At 43.4% G+C, this 20340-nt stretch overlaps 1 long non-coding RNA gene across 2 annotated transcripts in view; it reads left to right on the forward strand.

Moving 5' to 3' along the window:
* The first annotated feature begins 355 nt into the window (after positions 1-355).
* The window catches only part of LOC309388117, a 60911-nt gene continuing 40926 nt past the window's right edge, over positions 356-20340 (forward strand). The window contains exon 1 of one of the 2 annotated variants that reach the window (XR_014174724.1): positions 356-904. This is a non-coding gene — a long non-coding RNA (uncharacterized lncRNA). Of the gene's footprint in view, positions 905-17437; positions 17487-20340 lie in introns of those variants that run through there. The other variant, XR_014174725.1, reaches the window with a different exon arrangement.

Genomic DNA, 20340 nt, shown 5'->3' on the forward strand with positions numbered 1-20340 from the left:
AAAAAAAAGCAAATACCTTTTGGAAAGATAACAAGGGGGGGGGGGGGACGGGACGACACTAGTCAAAAATTCTTAAAAGCCAAGTCATATTTTCCCCCTTGTTCTTAATTTTAAAAAAATACAAAAAACCACCACCACCACCCCTAACAGTTTTACAATTGCCAGAATTTTATGAACGGAGTAGACATAGCAGCGCCTATTTTTGGGATCCCCAGCCATCACACCCAGTTGTACAAAAGGAATCGTACCAGTTGAAAAAAAAATCCAAAGTATTAGGAAAACTTAAACCAAGCCTTTTCTTCAGCCAAGCTGAAGGGAGCGAAACGAAGAGAAACGCCCGTGAATTTAACTCTGTCACAACGGGCCTTTTTTCCAAGGAAATCCTTCATACCCACAGAGAGGAGAGGCCTCAGGATGAAGGGGTCGTATTTTCTTCTGCGGAGGAAACATTAGGGAGTCCCGTTGTTAAAGTCTACCGCGACTATTCAGACATTCCCACCATAAGCTTAAGAATTTAGCCGAAGCGGATCACTCTTGGGCCAAGGATTAAATATCCTAACGAGGAAACAGAAGCATACGCGGTACGACGGCGGCTGGGACGCTGGGTGGTTGTTTTTTCTCCCTCCCCGACAGTGGGTGGCCGGAGGGAAGCGGGACTTCCCGGCCTGAACTAGGGGGAAAAAAATAAAATTAAATTAAAAAGGCGACCCGGCTTGTTTTTGGCCTCTCTCCCCCTTCCACGCTGTGGGGAGAGCCGGCCAGGGAGGCGAGGGGCGGCTCAGACGAAGAGCTAACCCCGTTATAAAGACAAGCGGGAAGCGCGTCTTTGCAACTCGCCGTGGTTTCGCGTCTGGGTTGGGGCGCTGCGGCCGAGGTAGAATTTTACGGAGAGGAAAAGAGAAAGGTGTGTGGTGGTGCGTGTGTCTGTGTGTAGTCGAAAGTTCTGGCGACAGGCGGCGGGAGGGAAGGGAAGACGGGAAAGCCGAGGCTTGGTGACTTTTGTGTTCTCCCTCCAGGAAGCCCGAGCAAGCGGAGCGGACGCCCCAGAAGAGGGTGCCATAGCTCGCCGCTTCGTGTCCGCGCCTCGCGGGACGGACCCGGCGACATGGCCCTATAAGGCAACTTTGGGGAAGGCTCGGCCGCTCTTTCGCCGCTTTCTCCCGAGGAGGGGAAGCAGCGTCTAGCCGCGGAGGTTAATTAGGTCTGAGTGGATCCAAGAGAAAAAGAAGGAAAAGACGAGCGGGGGGTGGGGGAGACACACCGGGCACTGTATAGTGGCGGCGGCGGGTGGGGGGCGGACACAAAACAGCTTCGCTGTGAGAAAATTAATGATGCTTTTATAAGGAACAGAATAAGATTGCTTCCCCCCTTTCTCTCTCTCCCGCCTCTCTCCCTTCCTTTCCCCAACCAGCGTGAGGGTCCCAGCGGATTTGGGCTATGAGATATTTCTGTATCTAGCTCGAGGTTCCTCCTGAGCTTTTACATAATCAAATCAATATAGCTATGATTCACCCTCTGGCAAAGCGCTGCTCTTTGCAAGTTGCCGCCGCCGCCTCTTTTAAGGACTGGGGAGGAAATAAATAAATAAATAAAGAAGGCGGGAAAGGGAGGGAGGGCGCCCGAAAGAAACTTATTACAGATCCGCAAACATTGATTTGTTTGGGAGTTTAGATGTATTACTTTCGCAAAATCCCAAGGCGTCTGAAAGGGGGGGAGGAGTGGGGGGAAGTGGAGTGGGTAGAAGATAGAAAGAAGCGGCGGTCATCGCCGGCCTGGGTTGACGCGTGTTTTGGGGCGGGCGGAGGGATTAAGAGTCAGCAATGGAGAAGGGCGGCAAGCGGGGAGGTGTTTGCGGACGGCGAAGCGTGTCGTCTTCCTGGATTGAGGGAATCTTCCCAATTGGATCCGGGATCCTCCAACCTGAGGTTCATCAGAAAGCAACCAAGCTAAGGACGGGTGCCGAACGAAGATGAGCCCTGCCTGCCTGCCTGCCTGCCTTGCAGGGAATCCGATCTCTTCTCTCCAGCCTAAAATTTATGCAACTATTTTTGTGCACGAGTTCTTAGCCCTGTGACTCTCGCCTCTGAGATGCTTATCGTTCTTGTTATTTCGTCCCAGCTTTTCTGTGGAAACGATGGGTTGTTTTGGGTTCTCAGCCTGGTATGTGTGGCCGCTAAATAATAAATAATAACAAGTACCCGGAAGGTTCTAGTGCCTTGAACACCACTTTTGTGTCTCATAGTCCTACTTCAATTTTTTTAAAAAACAACAACACCCTAACTTTGTTTTACGCAAGGAATCTAGCATCTGACAAGCCTGATCTTTAAAGTCTAGCCTTATTTTTCTTTATAAAAAAAATGATTGGGTTTCTACATTGACCCCTAGGCACCTTTAGAAAATAAAAAAAGCTTCATCAAACTCATCCTACTGCTCTCTTTGAAGTGAATTCACCTGCCCAGAAAAGAATAAGATAAAAGTGAATTAGATTGAAATGTCTTTGAATATTGAATGTTGAATTCACAACAGTGAATTAAAAAGCACCTACCCCCCACCCCCCCAAAAGTATTTACTACTTGAATGCAGAAGATAAGTATCCAGTGGAGCTTTTTCTCAGCAATGAAGAAATGTGGGAAAAAACAGTGCAATGTATGCAAACTGAAGTTCAGCAGTCCAGTATTTCACCTTCAGACAAGATATACAAGGGATTAAATCCTCATTAGAACCTGAGATATTGGAGCTGTTTCTAAAGGCTTTGTTTCTTAGGAGCCAACAACACTCTCTAAGGATCTGGCACACTTTCACATAACTGTTGTTAGGAAGGATCTAGAAAACAGTAGCAAGATAGACAAGAGCTGTTAACAAAAACAAAACAAAAACTTAAGAATGGAATCTTAATCCTTGCCTTCTGGGTTTTCTTTTCTGGATTCTTTTTTGGGTTCTTCTCTTGTCTAATTTTGTTATTTTTCGGAACTTTACTCTTCTATCAGCAGCCTCACCAGCACTCTTCTGTTTCTTAATTTCAATTCCCATTTTGGGGGCTTGCTAGTACAGAAATTGAACTTGTACAGCACATTTTGTATAAATGACATCTCTAAGGATGCTGTTATCTTATTTTCCCTCGGGTGACATTTCTATCAAGCTTCAAAAAGAAAGAACGATAACAAAATAATCTTTAATTTGAAATACATAGGCACATGCCCATATAGGTATATATGTGCAATTTTTTATCAATCAGGTCACTTGGGACTACCTGTAGTTATCCAGGGTACAACTTTACCTGTATACCTGTTCATGTCCTAGTGTTCAGTTTCCCAGAGGTAAAGTGGGATTAATAATCTTTACCACCGGTGAGTGAATATAGTCAAGTTTAATTAATGTTTTCAAAGCACATGGAGGTCTTTTGATGGAAGATGCTTAAAAATTGCTAAGTAAGTACAATGATCCCCGAGGCTTTATTATTATGAGAGAAAGAGAGAGAGCACGCTCAGCATGATGTGATTTTCAGCCTTCTCTTTTAATCCTCCGTTTTGTATTACTTATTTTCACATAAGCACACATACTGAAAAAGATCAGCGTAGAGAATGGGGTGTCATTGTGTTCTCTATGCATGAACCAAGATAGAGACACAAGTCTCCAAACATCATCTAGTGGAAACTGGAGGGTGTTTTTTTTAACATGTGGCTTTAATTCTACTCAGAATATTCCCACTGGCTGAAGAGGGGAAGCAATTCTCACTAATTGTCCCTTCTTTTGTAACCTCAGTGCTACCGCGCTCACTTCCATACAGAATTCCCAACCCCACTGAAGTAGGTAAATGTAAAATCTTTAGGGAAAGAAGGGAATTAATGAAAATTATCTCCTTTTTTTTATTAGTGAGATTCCCTTGTTGGACAGAAGAAAATGAGCTGTTGCTTCTGTAGGAAGCTTATGGTGGTCCCCATCAGTGGATTACAGAAAAAATAGATCTGCAGGATTGATTCAAAAAGACCAATTAAGAAATAGTATGCTTAATGAAGTTCAAATCCTGTGTTGTCTACAGATTCGCCAATCTGGAAATGTTAAATTCAACATACCATAGTATTTCTTGTAGTAATAATAGTAACAATAGCAATTTCAGTCTCAGTTCTTAGCTTCATTTTCATGGTTTTAACATTTTGGAGGAGATTTTGATTTGTTTGTAAATTGGGCTATGTATACCTCATAAAGCATTTTATCTATTTAAAACTACTTTTACATTATGTTCTCTATTTGTATTTCTAGAACCAGAATCCTAATCCACATGTCAGTTTGGATTGCTCTATTAGAGAGAGTGAAAAAGAAATCTACTTAATGGCAAACTACATGATTAGTATAACATGCAGTGAGCATAGACTAGCTTGCTGTACATTCTTGCAATTTTAACTTAATTCACCAAGTTAAATGAGCTCTGAGTTTCAGTATCTGCTTTAAGTGGATTCTTGAAAATAGACACATGGTTTCCCACAAAGCAATGGGAATAATATAAATTAGGAAGCCTTGACACATTATAAAACAAAACAAACCACCCCTTCCCATGATTCTTTGTCATGAAACACTGGAGCAAACAAAACTCTGACTCCATCCATATGAAGCTACTTTATTGCCCTCCTGCTATCTTATCCTTCCAAAAATACTATATAATGTCCTACGTCACTGTAAGTTGGTTTCCTCTGTGTTTAAACCCATATTTTAAAATTATGATTTATAAAGAAGATTTTGGGTGTATATAGATATAGGATTTCTAACTCCTAAAAGTAGTTTATTGCATATTACTGTAGTTTTAATTCTAAAAGCATTTTAGGATTAACATTTACTGATTTCCCCACTCTTCTACATTATTTAGTCATTGCCTCAGTGACAGTTGAATGGAATATGACTTTACTGAAAATATTACCATTTATGCATGCAATCCTTTTAGCAGTATTTGGATATTCTCATCTCCAACCACATTTTTTTATTTTTTTTAAAAAAATTAAATTCTACTGTGTAAGGGTCTATGCGTCTAGTAAATGTAATTAGCTACAGTGATGCCTGTAAAGTTTCTTTAGTGTTTAATTAAATAAAAGATTGGAATATGTAACAACTAGTAGGGCAGAACTGATGAAGAATGAAAACACATAGTTCTTATAAAGTTAATAAGGTGCATAGACTGACTATGTAAGCCAGGGGATCATGTGAAGCAGCCAGTATTTCAAAACAAATCAAGCTTTTTCCCCAGCGGTATTTTTCCTTTGTTTTTGAGATTAAAAGGGAAATCTATAATGTGCATGCTTCAAATACAACCCTTGCATCTGGGAGCCCGTGGCAATAACTCATCACAGTAGGAAAATTTAGGATAGAGGTAACAAAGATAGTAGTAGAAATTGAGTTTTTGGCAGAACTCTAGCAAATGAAATCAGGAGGTATCCCAGCCTCTGGAGAACTGGTTTTCCCAACCTGAAGTAACAATCCAAACACTTTCAATAACTGTTAGGAAGCTACATTTTAATAATGATTTTTTGTGGGGTAGTCTCCTCCTGTGCTAATATTCCTAATTCTGTTTCTGTTATTTGTTTAGTTTTGTTCACTGAAAATCCTGAGCACAGGATTGATTTTCCAAGATCATTATCCCTTTTTTTTAAAGTTTAGTAAAGGACTGTGAACTCTTATTGACTGACTAAGGTTTTGACACAGTACTTAAAGGAGTAAGATATTAGTGCTTGTTTAAGAATGTTCATTCTGAAATCAAAAGAAATCATTGTTCTTATGGGTTTGGTACACTTGTGTACTAGCCTTTTATAAACACGATGGACAAAATGATAATCTAAGATCAGATGTCCTGATATTTATGTTCAATCCATTTTGGAATGACCCAGTTTAAACAGGAGCCACAGTGCTGGGAAAGATTGTAATTAACATACCTACTATGCAGTGACTGATGGATTCATTGCTGTTATATCCCACCACAATCTAGTAATTCTTGGCAGCTTACATGATGTATTGTATAGAAAGAAAATTTAAAACATCCACCAGTATGATTAAAATAACAAATCAACTATCAGTCATAAACCACCGCCCCCAACAAGTACATAATATAACAAACTAAAGTAGAATGACAAAATGAAAATAAAAGGAATAAAAAGAGTAAAACAAGGCACATTATCTGAATTGAAATGTTTGTGCTGAACCAGTTCTAATTTTAACATTTTTCTGAAGACCAACAAAAAGAATATTAAATAAATCCTGAAAGCAAAATTTAGATTTATTTTTCTTAAAAAAAACTTTTCTTGGAAGTGGTATCTACCCCATTTTTTGTAAGCGTAAAAGAATTTTGGATATAATTTGGAAAGCAATCTTCACTTTTTTCCAATTCTTAGAGTTTTAAAAAATCCTTTTAGCTTGGTCACATCTTTTTCCTAACAAAAGCCACCTAACACTGCAATTTAAGAGGAAAAAAAGTCTTTTTTTAATATTATTTTTTCTAAGTTGAAAACCAATACAAGCTAATATGAAGTGAGAAGAAAAGAAGAAATAAAAAAGAAAACTAAAAGTGCAAGACAGAATTAAAAAAAACAACAATAAGGAAAGAAAACATAGAAATAAGTAGCTTCCAATCATCTTTATAGCAGTTATAAATACAATTATAAGTTTACCTCGTAATTACTCTGTGGTTACGACATAACTCTCTTCTTTCTATAATCTATCCTGTCTAATCATCAAAACCATAAATCCTAAATTCACTTTTTGCTGTTCACTCAAAATGTCTCTAAGAGGTTTCCAGTCAACAATAAACGTAGATATTGTCTTTTCACTGATCAAAGAAATCAAGGGGGAAAACAGTCCTGATTAAGACAACCTTTCTTTACCAGCCCACTGAATTTCCATAAATACTATTTAAATCATTGCCGCACCCTGAACTTCATAAACACCGTGAACTGGAGAGAAATAAAAAGTTCAATGTAGCTCTGATTTAATTCCCTTGACATCTTAGAGCAAGTACAACTACCATTCAGATGAAGAAGACAATGTAACAGTGAAGGGTTAACTCTTTGAACTTTGGGAAGTGGATCCCTAATGATGTCTTGGTCCTAAATTATAATACATTTAAAGGAGTATTTTTGTGGCTGTGAAGAAGTCATAGGTTTCCCATGCATTCATTAAAAACTTTGGTTGGAGTTGGACCTATGGGCTTCCATTCATGAAGTCACCTCGGCCTTGCTTCATGGTGCTGTAGGGAAAGTACAACAGGGAAGATAAATCAGGAATTGCCTGATGATAAGATGACCAACCATCCTCCTTTAGGGAGGACAGTCCTTCTTTTGTAAGTTTTGTCCTCCCTTGAAAAGTGTCCTCCTACATGTCCTCCTTTTCGATATTTGAAGACTAATCTGTTGCGCGTTATGTGACGTATTTGTATTTGACATGACAATTCGTCAAGGCTCGGTATAGTGCAGTATAAGATGCAATTATGAGACGCATGCGCTCCGTATGGGAGACCTTGAGAGAGAGCGTCGCGTGCAAGTGGCTTTGTTTACTTCTTACCGAAACACGACACGGCACATACACACACAGTAGACTGAGATTGAGATTGAATGTTGATACTGCAGCACTTGCCGTAAAATTCAATATGAAGGATATTTCTTGTTCAGATATTTCCAATATATTGTTAGAAGATGATACATTGACAAAAAATATTAATTCAATGGAAAAGTACTCATTTAAATAATAATTAACAGGCATGTAAGCATAATTACAATAAAATGTTACAAATGTTTTTATTATGCATATATCATATTTTAGTGTATTATTGTTGCAATGAATAAAATATTTCTTTTATTTACGATATTTTTTCCCCAATTTATTTGTCCTCCTTTTCATTGGTGTTGGTCACCTTACTGATGATGAAGTTGTCATCTTACCTATACATTTTGTTTAGATTACTGCAAATTAACTTCTATCTTCAGGCTTCCCGCCTCACATTTCTGATCTATAAGTGCAATACTGATCTATCTCAAGAGATAACGTAACTGGAATTTTCTCGGTCACTTAGCAAAACTCTATAAATGCTACATGTTGATACCTGTTCTACTGCGGAAAACCTTTGATGTTAGAGATCAACACAACTTATAAGTCTTCCCACCCCATTTCCCTCTTCCCCCAAGCAAGCATGGATGTACATATCTTTCTTGTATTATTCTTTGAGAGCTGGCAAATGACAGGTTTATGATTGGATAAGAATGCATAGATAAAGATTCTGTTTGTAATTTAATTTGGCCCTAGCACCCTTCTGGATGATACTCCAGTTCACAGCCTAAGAAAGCACACATACTTGGACTGAATGCCACAGTGAATAGAAAAATATTTGTGTTTGGTTCAATCCAAGAGGTTTGCCCTAAATAGGTTGCAGACAGTTTTTTTAATGTCAAATATATACATAATGAGAACTGCATATTAAATCTGTACAGTGTATTATTTAATGTGTGCCATTCCTATACTTCATTATCTGCCTTCCAAAATGCACATTTAGGAGTAACGTACTTTTGTACAAGACATTTGCCCACATGTAATTCATACTTTGGACCAATCACTTTTCTTATATTACTTTCCACATATTCAAATGGGGTTTTTGAAGTGAATGTTTCATCACTTACTTGATGATAGACCTGCCCTTGCTCCTTGTTAAAGCTGGCCTGATTTCATATTAAGCACTCAAGACAAGTTCCCACTGACTTAAAGAATTTAGCTGCTTTCTCCATGGTAAACTAAGGCATACAGATGACTGATGTGAGAACATATATATTATATCTGTTTGCCCCCATCCCCTCCTATCTCCCCCCCCCCAATTCTAGTAATGCTAACTTGAGACTCTAAATTCCATGGGAAGAGATAGGTATAAAGCGGTAAAACAGCAGAAGGAAAGCACTACTAAAAAAAAAGCTAACAAAAATTTTCATACAAAGAAAATGAAACTTACCTTCTATCCACTCAGAAAACAAAACAAAACAAACAAACCAACCAACAACCCAGGAACCCTATCATGATGTTTACATTGTGTATGTATAGGATGTGTGTGTGTTTGTGATCACAGTCCTCAAAATACTTCTTTCCAACTCTCTCCCCTACACTATAAAAATCAAACTCTATCTGTTAGATATTAACATATATCGTGGCAAGTCTCCTCTCTGGTCCGCTGCTACAGCGGGAAACAGGTATCGTTCTGATTGGTCGAGGGGCGTACCCGATCCCTATAAAAGGGGAACCCTCCGACCACAGAGCAAGCTGGATCACTACTACTACTAATAAAGAGCTGTTAAGTCACTTCGTGTCCGCAGTCTGTTCTCTCGTTGCCCAGATCTAACATTGGCGACGAAGGTGGGATCGAGAGACAGATAGGACGAAGAACGCTACCTCCAGAATCTCCGGATTTGATCCAGCCTAGGAATTCGGCAGAAATTCCGGCAGCCATCTCAGGTCACCACAGCGCGGCAAATTCAAACGAGAGAAGATGGCGATGCACACTCCCCCCGCTCCATTCGACCCAGCGAACGACGAATGGGAAGCCTTCATGATTCGTTTCGAGTGTTTTCTCGAAGCGAACGAATACACAGGGATCACCGACGCCCGGAAGAAAAACATCTTCCTTGGCTACTGCGGAAAAGAAGTCTTCAACACGGCCAGAGACCTCACCGCACCTACTCCAATACAGGCAGTATCATGGACGGCGTTGCAACAGGCTCTACAGACTCATTACACGCCAAAACCTTCCCGCCATGTTTGCCGCCAAGCATTCAACACGAGGAACCAGAAGGTGGGAGAATCTATCAACCAGTACGTTGCAGCTCTACGAAAAGCAGCCACACATTGTGGATTCAGAGACCTGGATGAGCAGATTATGGATCGACTCGTTAGCGGGCTGAGAGACATTTCCCTACAAAAACGGCTGTTAGCCAAAACCAATTTAAGCCTACAGATTGTACTCGACGAGGCAAGAGCTTCAGAAGCAGCAGACAGATCAGTGGAGACAATTCAACGCGGATTCAACACAGGCCAGCCAGCGCCAAGACACACCAGAGTCCACTACGAGGACACCATTCCAGATTTCGAGGATCCCGAGCTCGAGGAAAGTCACCTGATGAGGAGCAGTCACGTGAGACCTGGGGGGAGACCCGGATTCCGTTTGCCGCCCTGCGCAAGCTGCGGAGGGAATCACCCCCGGTCTACCTGTAGGTTCAGGAACGTTGTTTGTTCGCACTGCAACAAACTTGGGCACATCGCACGAGTGTGCCGGAGCGAAGTCCCTGCCTCAAGGCAGCCACCCATGTACCGCCAACAGAAGCCCAACCCAGGGGCTTGGCGAAATCAAAAAGGGCGCCCAGAGAGAAATCCACAAGTGTTTACCCAGAGAGAAAATTCCCAAAGAGCTGAGCGAGCGTATCCCCAGAGAGATTACACACAAAGAGCTGAAAGAGCGTTCTATCAAGACGCTCAACGAGAGTATTTTCAGGATACAGATGCTGAGATAGAGTTGACCCAGAGAGAGGAGTTGCGAACGTATCTCACCACGATAAGTCAGGTCCGCACCAAGCAGCCAAAAAAGCTGAAAGTCACAGTCCTCTTGGAGGGCTCACCTTGCGAGCTAGAAGTTGACACAGGATCGTCCCTGACGATCATTTCATGGGCATCCATGAAACAGGCTATCCCTAGCCTCAAAAAGAGCCAACTACGTGTTCCAGACATCCTGCTGCGAGACTACCAGGGGAACCAAGTCCCCATCGTGGGCCAAGGCACATTCCAGATCCGTTTCAAGGACATCGTAGCCCAGCTGCCCGTGACCGTCGCCACCGCACCATTACAGAACCTTCTAGGACTAGATTGGTTTGAAGCCTTGGGGCTGGAAGTCACCGGGATCAACAGCGTGGAGAACAGCAGCGCTGAGCAGATCTTTAAGGAGTTCGAGGATGTGTTCAGCCCCGGTCTTGGTAAGTATGTGGGTAAACCAATCTCATTCAACTTAGACCCCAAAGTGGCGCCAATCCGACTTAAACCGAGACGAGTGCCTTTTGCACTCCGCCCAAAAATAGATAAGGAAATAGATAAGCTAGTGGAGCAAGGAATCCTTGAGCCGGTGGATCACGCGCGCTGGGAAACGCCCATTGTGACCCCAGTTAAGCCAGACGGGTCAGTCCGCATCTGTGCGGACTATAAATGCACAATTAATGTCGCACTACAACAAAGCGCATATTCTGTGCCAGTAGTTCAGCACTTATTGCACTCGTTGGGGCCAGGAAAGATATTTGCAAAGTTAGACATGGCACAAGCTTACCAGCAATTGCCCGTGGACAGCGCCACAGCGGAGGCCCAAACTATAGTGACGCATAGAGGGGCATTCAAATGCAACCGGCTGCAATTCGGTGTGAGCATTGCTCCAGCTTTGTTCCAGAGCGTCATGGAACGGCTTTTGCAAGGGATACTGGGAGTCGTCCCCTATTTCGACGACATCTTGGTGTCCGCTGCAAACGAGCAATTAAATAAAAGAGTCAGAACTGTTTTGGCCAGAATCAGAGAGAAGGGTCTCCGCCTTAAAAAAGAAAAATGCCAAATTAACGTGCCTAGCGTAGAATTCCTGGGATATAGAATCGATGGTCAGGGAATACACCCCACTTCAAAGAAAATTAAGGCGATCCAGGACGCCCCCACACCACGTAACCAGACTGAGCTGCAGGCCTTCCTCGGACTACTTAACTTCTACAGCGTTTTTCTGAGACAGAAGGCGACCGTTGCTGAGCCGCTACATCGACTACTACAGCGAAACGCACCATGGAGATGGGGACGATCCGAAGCAGCAGCTTTTGCCGGGGTAAAGCGCCTGCTCACCACTGACTCGCTGTTAGTCCAATACAGCCAGACACTACCGCTAGTATTGACCTGCGACACATCACCCTTTGGAGTCGGCGCAGTCCTTAGCCACAGGATGCCAGACGGAAAAGAAGCACCCATCGCTTTCTACTCTAGGACTCTTTCATCGGCCGAGAGGAACTACAGCCAGATGGACAGGGAAGCGTTAGCTGCGGTAGCTGGAGTAAAACGTTTCCATGAATACCTCTACGGCCGCGATTTTGAACTAATTACTGATCACAAACCGCTGTTGGGACTGTTGGCGGGAAACCGCCCCACCCCAGTCTCCCTTTCTCCACGCATGACCAGGTGGACTGTTTTCCTGGCTGCGTACTCCTACAAGTTAATTCATTGACCGGGCTCCACTCTTGGACACGCAGACGCACTCAGCCGTTGCCCACTACCGGACCTTTTGCCAGACCCCACTCCCGAAGTACCGGTGTTGCTCATTGACTGTTTGGACTCTGGACCGGTTTCTTCCTGCGACGTTGCAAGGTTCTCCTCGAAAGACAGTTTAATAAAGCAAGTTCAAACTTGGGTTTGGAGGGGGTGGCCGAAGGGAAATGTGGGCCCAGAATTCAAAGTGTTTTGGTCGAAACGGGACGAACTCTCAGTGTTACAAGGTTGTTTATTGTGGGGGGATCGAGTTGTTATTCCTTATGCGTTACGTAGAAATGTGTTAGATGCATTACATGTTGGGCACCCGGGGATCGTTAGGATGAAGGCGTTAGCGAGAAGTTACGTTTGGTGGCCAAACATGGATAAAGAGATAGAGGAGTGGGTGGCCACGTGCGATCCATGCCAAGAATCGAGACCAGCACCCCCGGAAGCGCCCGCCACAGAATGGGAAAAGCCGAAAGCACCCTGGTCGAGAATACACATTGACTTCGCAGGGCCAGTTCAAGGTCAGACGTTCCTTATAGTTGTGGATGCATACTCCAAATGGCTAGAAGTAGTCCTAATGACTTCAACCACGGCAGAGGCAGTCATTAAGGTTCTACGGCGACTTTTCGCCACTCATGGCCTGCCCGACCTCCTGGTCTCCGATAACGGGCCCCAGTTCACGGCCATGCAATTCGAAACATTCTTAGCAGGTCAGGGAATTCGGCATGCCCTCGTCGCGCCATTCCATCCGGCATCAAACGGACAGGCGGAGAGAATGGTGCGATTCGCAAAAGAGGCCCTCGCTAGGATGGGTCCAGGTGATTGGCAAACACGCATTGACCATTACCTATTGATCCAACACATTACCCCCAGCGCAACGACGGGTAGGAGCCCTGCTGAACTACTCATGGGCCGCCGTCTACGGTCTCACCTGGACCGTCTTCACCCAAATTACTCTGCCACAGCTCCCCCAGACTCTACAAGCAAAATTCGGAGTTTTAGCATAGGGCAGTGGTCGGCAAGCCGCGGCTCGCGAGCCAAATGCGGCTCTTTAAACATTTTAATCTGGCTCTTCTGTGTGCCGGGCGCCCGCTTCCCTCCCTCCTCTCGGGCTTCGGAGGGAAGCTTCTGCAAAACCCCGGCGAGACAAGTCTCCCAGGCTGTAATTTGCCGAGCTGTACGCGCGCGCCTGTTTTCCACGGCGTGGAGCAGCGGCGAGATTCTGGGCGGCAAGCGATGATTCCGGGGGCCATCAGTGGGGGGGCAGGGTCCCCCCTCGCGTTCCTCATCTTCCCGGATGGCCCCCGGAATCATCGCTCGCCGCGCAGAATCTCGCCGCTGCTCCACGGCGTGGAAAACAGGCGCGTGCGCACAGCTCGGCAAATTAAAGCCTGGGAGACTTCTTGTCACTCGCCAGGGCTTTTGAAGAAGCTTCCCTCCGAAGCGTTCCGAGGGAGGGCTGTAAACTTCCCTCCGAAGTCTTGGGAAGTTCTGAGGAGCCCCCCAAGCCAAAACGCCGCTGCCAGGTAGTTAAAAGTACCTCTCTGATTCGTCTCTGTCAGTCTCTCTCTGATTCCCTCTCTCACTCCCTCTCTCTGTTCCTCTCTCTGTCTGTCTGTCTCACTCACACACACACACACTGTGGTCACCTTGTTGAGTGTTCCAATCACATTTGAAATGTGATTGGAACACTCAACAAGGTGACCACAGTGTGTGTGTGTGTGTGTGTGTGTGTGTGTGAATGAGACAGACAGACAGAGAGAGGAACAGAGAGGGAGTGAGGGAGGGAATCAGAGAGAGACTGACAGACACACACACACACACACAGAGGGGGAGGGAGGGAGAGAAAGATAGACAGACAGAGAGAGAGAGACACAGAGAGTGAGTGATTAAGTGAATGAGTGAGAGACAGACACACCCACATACACAGAGTGACAGAGAGAGAGGGAGGGGAGAGAGACAGAGGGAGAGACAGAGACAGACACACACACACACACACACACACACACAGAGTGACAGAGATGGGGGAAGGAGGAGAGAGAGACAGAGATACAGAGAGAGAGAGACAGACAGATAGACACCCAGAGAAAATGACAGAGGGAGACAGAGAGGGAGGGAGGGAGAGAGAGACAAAGAGCCAGAGAGAGAGAGAGAAAGAAAAAGAAAAAAAGAAAGAAAGTGGGAGAGGGAGATGAAATTAAAAGCAACAACATACAAACCTGACTTACTCAAACTATCCAAGGAAATGCAAGGCCAATGTTCACATTAGTGGTTGTGACTTTGTCAGTCATTGTCAGGATGCAATTTTCTCTACATTGTAAGGCAAATTTTACGGAATTTAACGTTATCGATAAATAATATCGTTCTAAAGTTTTTATTTTATTAGTTGTGTTATTTGTATCCTCCCCACCTATGTGGATACTTGCATGCGGAATATTCTCAATAAAAACTTATTGAAACTAAAAACAGTGTACCATCCTATGTATTTTCGGTTTTAAAAATGCGGCTCTCCAAATAAATTTCAATTGTGGTTTTGGCGAGATTTGGCTCAGTTGAAAAAAAAGGTTGCCCACCACTGGCATAGGGGATTCAGTATACACCCACAACTATGCAGGGGGGACATTGTGGATGCCGGCAAAGGTCATTGGCATCACGGGTCCACGATCGTATCTGTTGGAACTAGAAGATGGGCGGAACTGGAAAAGGCACATCGATCAGCTTCGGGGTCGCCTAGCACACTCAGACCTACGAACCGAGGACGAGAGCTACCTACCAACGCAAGGTCAGCCACTCGAGAGCCCCAACACAGAGAACTACGACACCTGCGAGCCCAGGTCAGAACAAGAGACCGAGCACGAAGCAGAACAAACCCCAAGCAACGTAAGCGAGCAGACCCCGGAACGCCCAAGCAACGAAAGCACGAAACCCCCCGAACACGAAGCAGAGAAAGCACCCGATCCTGAAACTACTTCTAACCAACCCGAACTGCGACGCTCCTCCCGAGTAAGGCAAACACCAACGTACCTAAAGGACTATGTTACTAACCGCAATGTTCCGTCTAGGAGGGGAGGGGTGTTAGATATTAACATATATCGTGGCAAGTCTCCTCTCTGGTCCGCTGCTACAGCGGGAAACAGGTATCGTTCTGATTGGTCGAGGGGCGTACCCGATCCCTATAAAAGGGGAACCCTCCGACCACAGAGCAAGCTGGATCACTACTACTACTAATAAAGAGCTGTTAAGTTACTTCGTGTCCGCAGTCTGTTCTCTCGTTGCCCAGATCTAACACTATCTTGCAAAGTTTTCTTTAGCTTGAAAGTTTAGATACAATTTCCAGAAGCCTCTAATATTAAGTTACTCCACTGACCTACAAATGTTATGTTTTATTCTTTCACTTTGTGCCCTTGAAAAATATAATGAGTGGCCATTATTTCAAAATTGTGCAATGCCACAATAGCTTGTGTGGCCTAGGCTCCAGAGTCCAGACCTATTTAAAGATCCTTTGTATACATTGTTGTGTGTGCATATGCTCACAACTCAAGAGTAGAAGCAGAGGAAAGGGCCATGTTCATTCCAGACCTGTTTCCAAAAGCTTGTTATTGATTATGTTGTGATACCCAGTTGTGCTAGAGAAGTTCAACACTGATTGATATCATATTAGCTCTTAGACAAATTCTGAATGTTGCAAAGTTTTGTTGTCCATTTGCTTGGCTAAAAAAATGCATATATTTACTATGTGTTAAATTTATTTGCTGCTTATGTATGAGGCCTTTTAATTGCATAATACAGTTTATTAATGGCCCATTCGATTCGAGTTTTCAAATCTAGTTCTGAAAGCTGTATCCCCCAACATCTGGAGGTACCAAGTTGAAAAAGGCTGTTATGGACTCTAACAGTGCTACTACTCACTAGTGCTTTTGTAGTCTATCCAAGGATCACTCCAGTTTTGCCTACAATGTGACCATTTGTACACAAAACAAAATACACATGTCACTTCAGATGAAAAGAATCATTTGTCTACCCAATTGGTCTGAAGTTCTTCAAAAAGAATAAATTATAGGAAAAACACTTTGCTATTTGTTCTGTCAGGGTAGACTAAAACCATCATATGCATTCTTTAGAATAGCATAGAATAGAATTCTTTATTGGTCAAGTGTGATTGGACACACAAGGAATTTGTCTTTGATGCATATTCTCTCTCTACATAAAAAGACACACATTCATCAAGAATCATAAGGTACAGCACTTAATGATAGTCATAGGGTACAAATAAGCAACCAGGAAACAGTATCAATATAAATTGTAAGGATACGATTGTTTTTATTAATAAAAGAAGTTCACCATCTTGCAGAAAAGATGTGAAACAGTAGAAAAAGCTCATATGTTCTTTAACCTGTCTGAATGTCTGAATTTTCCAGCTATTGGTAAGATACGCAGATTTCCCCCTGAGCTACAAATTGAGGTAGAGAATTAACTATAGTGCTTGAATTGTACTAGTTTCAGCCAACACACAGACTGAAAATCTACCAGTGAAGTATAACACAAAGAACAAAGAAACAGAGAAGGGATGGGGTTGAAATGTATTTTGCACTCTGGGTGTCCAAGTCTTTTCCAGTAAGCACTGAAACTCTCTTTTCTTTTTCTGATGTAATGAGCAGAAGAAGAATAAACAACCTGCCATGCTTCCTTTCTTCCCTCTTCCAATAGCTAAGATTTGCTCACTTGCAGTGATACCAAAATGGTTACAGCACTTCCAATGCAGTCAAAAGCATATCCTGGTTTTTGTTTTTTTCCCCAGGACTCATTGTAAAATAATTCTCTAAGCTCCACATTATTTAGAGTTTTAAAAGCAAGCACTTTAAATTGCACCCAGTCCCAGAGGCAGGCTAAGAGTCTGTGCATCTGTTTAAGCATTGGCAAGATATGTATATCCTTATTTCGAGCTAACTACAGCATCTGAACTTTCTTTAGAGCAGCATCATGTGCAATGCATTAGCATGGTCTGTTATGGAAGCCATCATAACATGGATAACAGCAAGGTTGGGCTGCTCCAGGTTCGTCTGGATTCGGGAGAATCTGTAGCTAACGGTATAGCCGGTTTGGAGAACCTCCAAATCCTGCCCCTGGTTGGCCCCACCCACCATGCCACGCCCTTGCCACCACACCATGCCCCTCCCAGGAGTCTCCACGGGCCCCGGTTTGGATGTGAGGTAAGTGCAGGGCCTGCACAGAGGCTCTGTGTGTGTGTGGGGGGGGGGGGAAATGGGTCTCTCGGAAGGCCTCCAAAGCCTGGGGGAGGCAGTTTTTGCCCTCCCAGAGGCTCGAGGAAAGCCTGCGGAAGGTGAATATGCCCCCCCTCCGCTGTGGTGCAGGAGGCTGGCTAGGCCACACCCACCCAGCTTCCGAGCAGAGAACGCGTTGCTGAAATTTTTGAAGCCTCCCCCCCCCCCCCCCGGATACCAGCATCTCAACTGTTTCTATTCTGAAAGAGTCCAATTCACAGAAAGGGAGTGGGTCTCCTTTAATGAAGCTGTCCTCCCACTGTCATACCCACAGCAGCCTGTGTAAGCCTGGCAGATACCCTCGAATGCTTCATTATATTCCATCAGTGTGAACCAAGCCAGCAGCATTGGCCACTGTCCGATCTGTGTCTCAGTATTTCAAGGGCGTTCTACCCGACATTAGAACCACCTCGGACTTCCGCTCCTTCCGACAAAAATTGAAGACTCACCTGTTCCGACTAGCTGGCCTGGCATGATTATAAATGTTACATCTATGAACTCCTGGTAGTATATTCTCATCTGGTTATTTTAAGGGTAATGTTTTAGTTTTAATTGTTTTTAGGGCTTTTAGCCTCATATTTATTCTTCTGTACAGTACTCTTAATTTTAACCTCCTCCACATACATACATATATTTATAGTTCTATTTATATTTGTATTTTATCTGTGATTTATTGTGGACTGTACACCGCCCCGAGTCCCTTTTTGGGAGAGGGGGCGGTTTAGAAATGTGAATAAATAATAATAATAAAATAATAAAAAACAAGCAGAGCTGTTCACTATGATGGAATCAAACAGTCGAGCAATTCAAGATGTCCATGGATTTGAACTTCTTCAATTGCTTTTGAATTCTGCTTTCCTCTTCCCCTCTTTTTCAATAAATTCTTCAAATGCCAGCAAATGTGTTTGGAGCAGCTCCAAGCATCTTGGGCCCTGTTTTATTCTGCTAGAGATACTCCTGCTGGTTAGGAGTTATTCGGCCTGAATGAGTGTTCTGAAGTCAGCTTTCATTTTTGCCCATTCCCGACCTCTGCAAAAATATGCTAAAATAAGTTCAGTCCAAGAAAGTATATTGTATATAAAATGAATGACAGCTCCTAGCATCACCCAGAGAATCCAACCTGTGTTTGTTTTAACATTTTTCGAAAAGAGATGTGGGGGTAGAAGTCATCGAGTTATAGATGAGTTCCTTGACCACCACCCAAAAAATAACAAATAGAGTAAAAATAACGGTACCATATTCCCTGATAAACTTGTGCCAGAAAAGCTCTTGGGGATCAGGACGGGTTTTTTCCTCCCCTTTTGTCAGTCCCCAGCTTTTACCAATTTAAATTCTTGGCAGCGTATTAAAAAAGAAATGCAGAAGGTATTTGAAACTGCAATCCCTCAGGTACTAAATCTGTTTCCTGGCAATAGATGAATGTTCCTGGAGTTAAAACCTAGCAGCACCACAGCACCAGATCTCCATAGCTGTTCATATTTATACTTAAAAGACAAATATGTCATTCTTCCATTATTCTGTTACACAGGCCATTTTTTTTTCACATTCCCCACCCCACTCCCAGCCCTCCATGCCTCTGACAATAATAAAAGTTGGAGAGGCTTGTGGCAGTGGCTGGGGCCAATTTGTTTCCTCAGCTTAGCAGGATGCCATTTTCCACCTTGGATTTTCAACCATAGTCACGTCCAAGACACCCATCCTGCTCCACATTTCAACTCCATGTGCTGGGGTAGGGCCAGATGGTGTACCTTCCCTTTCTGAAGAACATCAAGAGCTGAAGAGGCTCCGCTAACACTACAGGATTTTTAGACTCCAATCCTGAATCTGTTCAGGATGTTAAAACATCCTCATGGGACTGCTTCCCATATCTCAGCCGGGGCCAAGGTGATCATAGAAGGTGGACAAGAATTCTCTCTTTAAGGACAGCCCCATTTTTTCCATGTTAATGTTTTATAACTCCATCTTTTAGATATTAGCATATATCGTGGCAAGTCTCCCCTCTGGTCCGCTGCCACAGCGGGAAACAGGTATCGTTCTGATTGGTCGAGGGGCGTACCCGATCCCTATAAAAGGGGAACCCTCCGACCACAGAGCAAGCTGGATCACTACTACTACTAATAAAGAGCTGTTAAGTCACTTCGTGTCCGCAGTCTGTCTCTCGTTGCCCAGATCTAACACCATCCAAATGTAGTTTTGGAGGGCCTAAAAGGGGGTGAATGCAGTGGCATAGTTATGCCAGAGTCCTTCATGACGCGTAGCAACAGGTCTAGATTTGCAGCTAAAATTCTGTTTGTTAGTTTTGTGGTTTATTTACACCTCCCTCAGCTTGGTCAGACTTTCAATGGTTTAAATCATAAGTACCAAACCTCTTTAAAAAAAAATAAAGTAACAATCAGTCCAAACTTTCTGCAGGTTGGATTCAGAGGTAGTATTCAGCAGGTTCTGACCAGTTCTGGAGAACCGGTGGCGGACATTTTGAGTAGTTTGGAGAACCGGTAAATACCACTTCTGACTGGCTCCCAAAATCGGGATTTTACAGTATCCTTCCCCTGAAGTGGGGTAGGAATGGAGATTTTACAGTATCCTTCCCCTGCCATGCCCTCCAAGCCTGGTGGTAAAAAAAATTGAATCCCATCACTGTTTGGATTTATTTGTAACTTACAATTTTGTACTGTTCCATAGCCAGAGCACTGTGGTGATTTGCAAAAGAAAGGTTTTAAAAAGATATAAAATGCATAAAGTGAATAAAACAGTATGAAATTCAAGCAGATATAATCACAAA

This window comes from Natrix helvetica (assembly GCF_964273705.1).
Source record: "Natrix helvetica genome assembly, chromosome: 2".
NCBI classification, from domain to species: domain Eukaryota; kingdom Metazoa; phylum Chordata; class Lepidosauria; order Squamata; family Natricidae; genus Natrix; species Natrix helvetica.